Below are 9,602 nucleotides of genomic sequence, written 5' to 3' on the forward strand. Positions count from 1 at the left end.
CAGGTCCCTTCCGACCCTAGAAACTATGAAACTATAAGCCAAAACATAGAGGAGTAAATCCTTAGTGATCAGTGGAATTTTCTGAGTGGGAAATCAATGCGAGTGAGAGGAAAGTCAGGGTCAGTAGTCAACTACATTTTATTTTAAAATAGGAAACAGCTATTTTATATAACATGCCGTGGAGAACGATAGCAGTTCAGGCTGGCTTGGGGTACCTTATTCTGCATTTCCATATTTCTCCATGATACTAGTGTGTGCTGGGTGTTGTAAAGCAGGCTTACAGCTGGACACAGCCTATTCAACAATCAAAGCATGCTGAGATTTCTTCTTCCTAAATGCCATGAAGACTAGACTTTACAGCAAAAAAAATGCTGGGGCTAGGCTGAAGAGTCTCAAAGTAGGGGTTGGACCATAGAACAGGGTGAAAAGGGGGCTGTGGGTACAAAAGTGGTGTAGGTGTGAGGCTGTCCTTCCTGAAATTCAAGGCTGACCCTTCTGGATGACACCAGGCAGAAGTTTTCCTGCTGTGCCCAGTTGGGAACTGAACAAAGGTCCTTGTGAGCAGCTCATGCAAAGGTGGAGGGAAGAGTTTTCTTGGACTTGTGTTGCTCTGAAAAGTTTTCCATTTTGGGGGTTGTGGCGTTACTTTGCTTAACCATCCAACTAGAGAGGGGGAACTGAGGTGTCAGAGGAGACAATGTTAGAGTACGCAAGCCACCATCCATCTCACCATTTCCCTCATATAGTTTTACTTGTTTCTAAAAGCGCCCGCTGTCCCGTGAAGGGAATTCTGGAATAGGTTCCCCATGGAAAGTGTTGTTCTTACTCCCAGTAGTGAAAATAACCTAGGTCACACATTGGCACAGTTGCAGGGTCTGTAATAATCCCCACAGTCTCCCATCAAGGAGTCTTTCCTTGACCATTGCATCCATTTCCTGCCAATGACAGCAGCTCAGAGTAAGTTTGAACACTGCAAATGACCTGACCCTGGTGGAGAAGTTGAGTTTCACTGATAAAAGGTCCACACTCAACCAAGCTCACTAACACTCCACATCCATGATCCCAATTAAAGACTCCAGTGTGAACAATGTTAATGTGTGTGGTTTGACCCTAGCAACAATTATCACACAATACTGATCGTTCAAGGTCCTCCTCCTGAAACTGCCATCAGTAGTTGTGGTAAATGTGTCCCTTCAGTTCTAAATTCTGTTAAGTCCTGTCTTGACCACAGTTTATTTATGACTTTATAAGAACAGCCTCTCCTGACTATAAACAAGTGATTACAAGATCTTGCTAACCCTTTGGTGAAAGTGGGAATGTATTTACCTAGGGTTGAGTGAATCTTAGTTTGAAGTCCTGTTTAAAGCATTTGGGAAATTCTTTTGGAGTCCTCCCTTCTAAACTGTTAGGCCCTTTTGCAGTCAACAGACCCTAGGACCCTCCCTCCCAGGCTTCGGACAACTTGTTTTGTTTTTTTTTACAGAAACCTTCATTGTGTGTAGTGCACATATCAGATACATCTTAAATTCAAGAATAAGGAGAAAATGGTAACATTAAGATGGCACAAGATTTCAGAGGAGTTTATTTTTAGTAGAATGTGGTAGATGCAAGTTAACTTTCTTTTTTCTGTTCCTATTAGTCTCTTTATCCCATCTTGGCTTGAAATTGAAATTGCATGTGATTTCATAAGCTGGCTTAAAGTTTGTCTGGCTTCAGAGAGGCTTCTCTAAGTGACACCTGTCTTTAACAATGTGAATCAGAAAGGCAGATCCATGCAAAATGTGCACAGTGGAGCTCAAAACTATGCAATGCTGTTTTGTGACCCAGATGTTTGATTCAAAGCTGAACTGATTGATAGCTTTTACATCAAAACATTTTGACACTCATGGTTTTTTTACATGAAATGTTTCTTGTTTGATGCAAAATCTGGTGATTTCAGATGCATTTCGCCCTCAGAGGTGCTGGTTGCAAATGCCTGTAAACTGAGATCAAAAGAACTGTTCTTGCAGGCAACTCACAATGCTAATGCAATACCTTTATGAATTACTGCCTTCAAATTGCTATGTACCTTCTGCAATGCTCCATTCCTACTCTGGGTTTTCTACTGAGGGCCATATAAAGCCATACAAGCCCAGTTTCTGGAGATTTCTATCCATCTCTTCTGAGATGTACAGTGCTGAAAAATGGAGTTGGTGAAAAAAATCAGAGGCATTTTTCTATTAAATCTGGTCAATGTTTTTCCATTCATATTAATTGTAGAGGTAATGCAGAGGTTTCTTGATGTTAAGATTACTGCAGATGAACGCAGGCTTGTCTGCTTTCATCAAGTATTTAATGTGACTGGTCAAGTGGTGTCAGACAGTGATGAGCTGTGATTTGGGTTTTGAGGGATGAGACGTCTGAAAATGTTGTGCAAAAGACCGAAAGGAAAAGTGAAGCTGCTGAGACAGCAATCTAAGTGAATGAAGACATTGCAACATTCCCTCTAAATATAGAACCAATGCAACCAGGGGAGTGCTAATGTTTTTATCTGTGTGATTTTAATAAGATCATGAGAGCAAAAGAACTGCCATTTACTGGGCCAGGTCATACGTCCATCTTGCCTGGTATCCTGTCATATAGGGAGTGGATGCTGAAAGGGAGAGCGAACTGGGTATGACTAGGGTTTTCCTCTGTTTCTCTCCCATTTGAAGCCTCTAGCATTTAAATTCTAGGAAGTTCTGATTCAGAGGCTATAACCCTAGCGTCCACATTCAATAGCTACTGATGCACCTTTCCTCCAAGACTTTGTCCAAACTGCACGCAAGCAGCATACAGAGTCTTAGCAAGCTTCTAATGTCCGCAGGCCATACATGGGCTCCTCAGCTATACTGACTGCCTCTCACGGCAGGCCTAATCGGGCATGTCTACAGCACAGTGGCAGCAGGTCCTGGCGTGAAGGGGCTCTAGTGTGCATCATCTCTCCTGCATGTCATAGACACCTTCTCAATCCAGAAAGTTGGTGCTGAGGCCATCCCACGCCCATCCCTTTGCTCCCCACACTCCTCCATCAGTCTCCAGCATGCCTACGAGCATGAGGTGACTTATCTGTAAAGAATCTTCACAAAAAAAATCTGATATTGGGACATGCAGAGTAAGGTCTAATGGCTGGAAGCTGATGTTAGACAACTTCAGGCTGAAATTAGGTTGGGACAGCATAACAAGGGATGGCACAGTAGACTGTCCCTTGCTTGCAGTCTTTAGGTCAGTGTCCCTTTCTCTTTGAAAAAGTGCTAGGAGTTTTTGCAGGAAATACAGAGTGAAATCCAATGGCTACATCACGCAGCAAGTCAGACTGGAAGATCTCAATGCTCCCTTCTGACCTTAACATCTGTGGAAGTAAAGACTATGCTCAGATTAGGTTTGTGGGGAAAATGTCTTGGGCATTAAATGAGAGAGTAAGAAACATTAACTCAGAGCAGCCTTAAATGACAAGGGAAGTTTAGGTTGGATATTAGGAAGAGTTTTCTAAATGTGAGAGTGGCTAAGCACTGGAATAGATTACAAAGAGGCTACAGTATCCTCATCCTTGGAAGTTTTTAAGAGTAGGTTAGACGAATACTTGTTTAGAAAGATTTAGATAGGGTTTTGACTAAATGAGAGGTTAAGGTCCTTTTGAGCCCTGCTTTTCTACGGTTTTAAGATACTGGGGAAAAGCTGAACTTATACAGTCTTTCCCCAGTTCACCATGCAGATATTAAGGAATATGGGAGTGTTTCAGCATGGCAAGTTTTTTTTTAAATTCTTTCCAATAGATCTGTCATACACCTGTTTGATAACCTGAGGTTGCATTTGTTCTTCTGCCCAAGCGCACGTGGGGTTTTCTGTTCCCCTGTGTCAAATTCAAATCTGATTTTCAGCAATTTGCATTTCCTTGTTTCCTTCCTCACTGCTCTTCCTGCTGCAGGAAAGAAAACAGCAGAAACACGGGTTTCAGTTCTCAATTCATTGCCATCCATTGTACCCTCATGTAACTTGCATCAGTGGAGATTTCTGACTTACACCACAAAATATTTGGTAGGCGACTCGGGCCTACATACTTAGTTTGGTAAAACTGAAGCATCTGTTCAGAGCAGCTGGGATCCATTATTCAGTAAAACATGTCAGTGAATCCTCATCTGCCTACAGCGGTTAGTTGCCATGTTATGTTATCCTGAAATAAAATTTTGTCTCAAACATAGAGCTGGGCAAAACCATTCACATCCCTGGATCTTGTTCTAAGCTGTTTAAAAGGAGCATCACAAAATTAGAGAGGTACGTTGCGCTCCCGTACTTCCTTTAGTGCTATCCAGTCAATGGGATGTTGACCGTCTCAAAGGCTAATCCCAAAGAAAACTCCTGCCAGAACACCACAGCACCATCGACCAAATCTGCTCCCCCTCCCCACCTCCTCCTTTCTTAAGCTGAACTGATACAAGCCCAAGGACTGGTACAGAGATAATGAGAACTAAAGAATTTACAGCAGCTGCTACACAGGGAGACACTGAGTGTTATTAATGGTGCAACTTGTGGCCATCTAATTCCAGATAAAACAATCTCCTGCACATCTGCAGAGCAAAGAATCTGACAATGACTGAGAAAAGGGGAAAATGAGTTGTGGTGGCTGTTCGTCAGCTGCTGCTTATTTAGTAGGAAGACGAGTACCTCTCCCCCTCTGAGTGATCCCTCCCATAAATCTGATTGTTGGCTGGTTACCTAGCAAATACAAAAGCAGTCTTCACTAGGTGTGCACTGCTGCCTTAATGCCACTCCTGATATACACACAGTACACATCACATCCTGGTTATTTATGTTTGATAGGAAGGGGAAATCTATTAGGAAAGACAAGTCTCCTTTGATTTTATTTTCTTTCTTTGTTTTCTTTTTTTTTCCCCCCTCTCCTCCCCAGTGCTTTCTGAAATCTCATCTCTTTGGCCTGAATTATCAAACAGCAGCTGACCAGACAGTCACATATCCCACGTGCATTAATGAATCTTAGAAAGTATTAGCTGTGAAGCGAGATCTTAATATTGGATAAATGACAAAGCAAGATTTCCACTGTGGCAAATGTATGTCAAAGCTGCATTGGCTCTCTTAGCATACAGGCAATGGCTCAAAACTGTGGTTATCCTGCAGTTCTATTATTAGTTATACCACAGCTATGGGGTGTTGGGTATGAAACTCAAGACCATTAGCTCAAGAAACTCCTTTTGCATAAAGCAGGTGGGAATCCCCACTTTGAGGCATAACTTAAGTTGTTTGACCCCAGCATTCATTCCTGCCCGTGGCAGGGGGTTGGGCTTGATGATCTACTTAGGTCCCTTCCGACCCTATCAACTATGAAACTATGAAACTTTAGGGCTCATGTGGTCATTGTAATTCAGTCACTAAAGGGTGACACAGTCAGGCCCGGGCTTTCCATTCAGTACTTACCACCTCAGCCTTTACTATAGGTCTGCTTGCCTTTGCAGGTAACCACCAAGTGCTGTGGTTTTCATGTAGCTTGTCCTTTTCTAAAAGAGCCCCCATACCCAAAAATAAATGAGTCACTACCTGACACTCTCTCACAAATTCATTCACGCTACATCTGATAAAGGTCACACTTTTACACACACATCTCTTCAGATAGCCATGTCTTTGATGGCTAGAGGTATTAAAGGGTAAAGGTGACTGCAGTGTTGTTTGTGCATGCATGTAACCTTTAATTTCCTGTGTTGGCTCCAGTCGTGCTGAAGAAGAAGAATGTGTGTATATGCACCTGCACACGTGTGCATATGTGTAAGGGAGAAGGCTGCCTAGTTACCTTCTCTGTCTGCTGAAGGAAGTGTTTGGGTTAGGAGAAAGAGCTTTACAAGGAACCAGGGACAAAAACGACGCATCACAGTAGAAATAGTCTCCGGACCCCACAGAAGAAAGAGGCCGGGACACAGATGTTATAAACAGACTCCTTTGGTTCTCTGGAAGGGGGATTTGCAAAGTCAAACACACCCAGGACTTGCCTATAAAAGTAAAAATTACATTCTCCAGAGCCTTTTAAGCAACAGGCTTATTTCAAACAACACAAGCCTATAGAACTTATTTTGTTTCTCCCTTTACATGTAGAGTTGCATCTGGAGTAGCAAGTCCTGCCTAAGAGGCTGCTATTGGGGATTTTGTACAGCACAGCCATGCAAATATTTTTGTGCTCTTCCTCTAAAAAGCTTAAACTCTGCAAGTTTTTTTATGCCTTAACTCTAAAAAGTAATTAAAATGTCTTACACAGGCAGAATCCTGTAGGACTGGCGGTGAGAGTAGAATGAGCCTCGAAGACAGCAACAAATACTGGGATCCTGACTCCCAACCACACAGAGCTCAGGGGCTCTGCAACCTCTGCCATCACTAGCAGGACTCCCAACCACAAGAGAGCCAGTCAATGTATTGCCATTGGCTCTGCTGCTCTTGCTGTGCCCAGTGACCAATGACTTACTGCCAGATGTGCCTCCCACAGGGCCTATGGGGATCCTGGTGGGTGGGGGATGACCGTGTCCCTACTTAGAAAAATGGAGGCAAAGAAATTGTTAAATAGGTTAGCTTTGCTGTCTGATGCAATGACCAGATTTCCTGGCATGTCCTGCAGGGGCCCCATGTTACCCGGTACCTTCTTTTTATCCCCTATGTATTTAAAAAGGACTTCTTGTTGTCCTTGATCTGGGAAGCTAGTCCCAGTTCCATCTCTGCCTTGGCCTTCCTGACTGCCCCGCTACATCCCCGAGCAACAGAGGAATAGTCCTCTCTGGTGATGGCCCCTCCCTTCCAGTGGGTGTACACCTCCTTTTTAGCTTAGAGATGTTTCCGGATGCTTTTGGTGAGCCATGGGGGTCTTTGTGCCCTCTTGCCCCCTTTGATCCGTTTAGAAATTACCTCCCTTTGGGCTTGGAGGATTGTCTCCTTAAGGAACGACCACTCTTCTTAGACACCCAACTCCGCCCCCTGTCCAGGACCTCAGTGTCTCCCCCACTAACCTCCTTACCTCTTTGAAATCTGCCCTCCTGAAGTCCAGGGCTGCTGCCTTGCTTCAGGCTTTTGCCACCTTGCGCTGGATGGTGAATTCCAGCAGGCGATGATCACTGTCGCCCAGGTGGTCGAGCACCCGCAGTCCTCTCACCAGGTCATTGCCCATGGCCAGGACCAGATCCAACAAGGCGTCTCCCCTGGTGGGGCTGTGCACCTCCAGGGTTAGATGGAGGTCCTGCATCTCAGCTAGGAACCTACGTGAGCGGTCAGATTTGGCTGACTGCTCCTCCCAGCAGATGCCTGGAAAGTTTAGGTCACCCGTGATGACCCCGTCCTTTGACCTAACTGCCTCCATGAGCTGACCTATGAATTCCTGGTCTAGCTCTTCCCCTTGGTTGGGTGGTCTGGTTCAAAACTGGCACCTGGAACACCTGCCTTCTGAAAATCAGGGTTGGGGTTTTTTTAAGATCGCTCCAGCTGAGTACCCAAAGCCACTAGGGACTCTTGAACTTCTTGGCTGGTAGTATTTTTTCACCCTGTTCTGTGCCTGCAATAATGTGTAAATACAGCTTAGCAATAGTAGCCACAACATGAACAACAGCTCACATTAGCAAACTAGCAAAGGCTTATATGTTTACAAGGGAAGTAGAAATCCTGTTCTATTATTTTCTTTTGCCAGAGATCTCTTTCCCAAGAGGAAATTCTACACATGCCCCAATGACATCACCAAGAAAAGGCCATTCTTTCCTTGGAAGATGACAAGGGTTAAGGATGCACAGTCCCAGCCACTTGTCAGATTTGGCATGCAACAGCCAACAGCTGGTGGAGGCAGTTAATTAGTCCTGCACCCTATTCAAAGTTCAGCCTTTATTGGCAGGAAAGGCAAGCTGCACCAGGCTGCTTTCCTCTTTCTATTAACAAAGGTCGGTGCCATCAGATTACCTTGGCGCAGATCCATGGCCTACATGCCATTTGCCTGCCTGAGCTTTTCCATGGCAACAGGAAGTCTAACCTTGCCAAAGCAGCAGGTGGTCAAGGGGTAGTAGATTACCTGCCAGACAGATTTACTAGCTGCAAAGTGCTGCAGACCTCTCCAATGAGTTAAACAGAAAGAGAGGAAAGGGGGAGCCTTGTGACAAAAAGATGGTTATCCTTTTTTTTTTCTTTTTTTTTTTAGGAGAAGGCTTCCAGGTGTTCAGCTGCTGATGTGGGAATACACCATGTCTCTATTCTTCTAGCCATGAAAGACACTAAACAAATTAGTCTTTATCATAGTCTGACATCCCCTGGCTATTATTTATCCCCATCGTTTATCCCCATTGTCAGAGAAACGCTGACTTTCCACTTCCATTTTGCTTTGTTGATAGTAAAAATGGGTTGTGGTCTGAAATCATGGATCCAAGCATTTCTAAAGCCTGGTGGAGTTCAGCTAGGAACACTGTGTCTAGCCCTTGTGGAGCAGTTGAACACCAACTGGACCAGATTTTTGTGGAGGATTTAATCAGACCAGGATGGGGACCTGAATTGTGTTGCATTTGTAATGGTTACCAACTGTTATTTGTACTTTTTTTTTTTAATCTAATGAGAACAAAATGATGCTTCTGATCAGTCTCAGTGGGTTTGGAGTCCAAGCTTGGCCAAAACCAGTGTCTGAGGCCAAATGTTATGGATGGTACTGAGTTGAACACACTTGAATCTTAGAATAAGATCTGAACCATTCTGTTTTGGGGCAGGTTTTCATACTGTGCGCATTTCCCTTGAACTTCGTGACTTGAATCAATCTCCTTCTGAGCTACCACCAGCGATGCAGCGCGGAATAGTGGGCAGAAGATGCTCATTAGGTCAAATCTATAACTCCTTACTTACTGGAGTCAACAGAAGATGTACTAAGTAAGATCCAAGCAAATGTAGCAGGGTTTTTCCTTTATTCTTCTGTAATTCACCATCTGCTGTACCACATCATTTCTATGAAGTTGTTCTTTCAACTGTATCTCACACCTACTCATTTGCTTTTTCCTGCCCCATTGCTTTTTCCTTGCTGTTGTAAAGAAAGAGGATCGTGGCACTTTCCTCCTTTCATGCTTAAAACTGATAGATTGATCATCAATAAACAGAAAAAACGATACAGATTGGTGTCCAAGGTAACTGCCCACATAACCCAATCCTGACCTGCAGAGCCCATCCTAAATGCTCTCCTAAGAAGAAGAAACTATTTTTGTGCTTGACTTCCATGTAGGGCTCGTTGAAAAGTTTATAATGTTGATTTCTCTCTGAAAATATTGACCATTTTTTTAAATATTGACCAAAATAAAAACTGGAAATCACAGCTAGTTTTTACAGTGATTTCTTCTCTGTTTTTAACCAGCCATAATTTGATTGAAACAGTGATTCCCAACGAGGGTGCTCCAGCCCCTCTGCAATGAGGTATATAGTATAATATATATACAGTAAAAGCTCTGTTATCCGGCATCCCCCGGGAATGGGGCATGCTGGATAACAAAATATGCCGCTTAAGTGAGTGGCTCAGGCCACTGCTTCTCCTGCCGTGTCTGGGGCGTCCCGCCGCTCCTCCCACCACATCGCCGCCCCCC

This window comes from Gavialis gangeticus, unplaced genomic scaffold, assembly GCF_001723915.1.
Source record: "Gavialis gangeticus isolate Ggan-Ray unplaced genomic scaffold, GavGan_comp1, whole genome shotgun sequence".
Classification (NCBI taxonomy): Eukaryota; Metazoa; Chordata; order Crocodylia; family Gavialidae; genus Gavialis; species Gavialis gangeticus.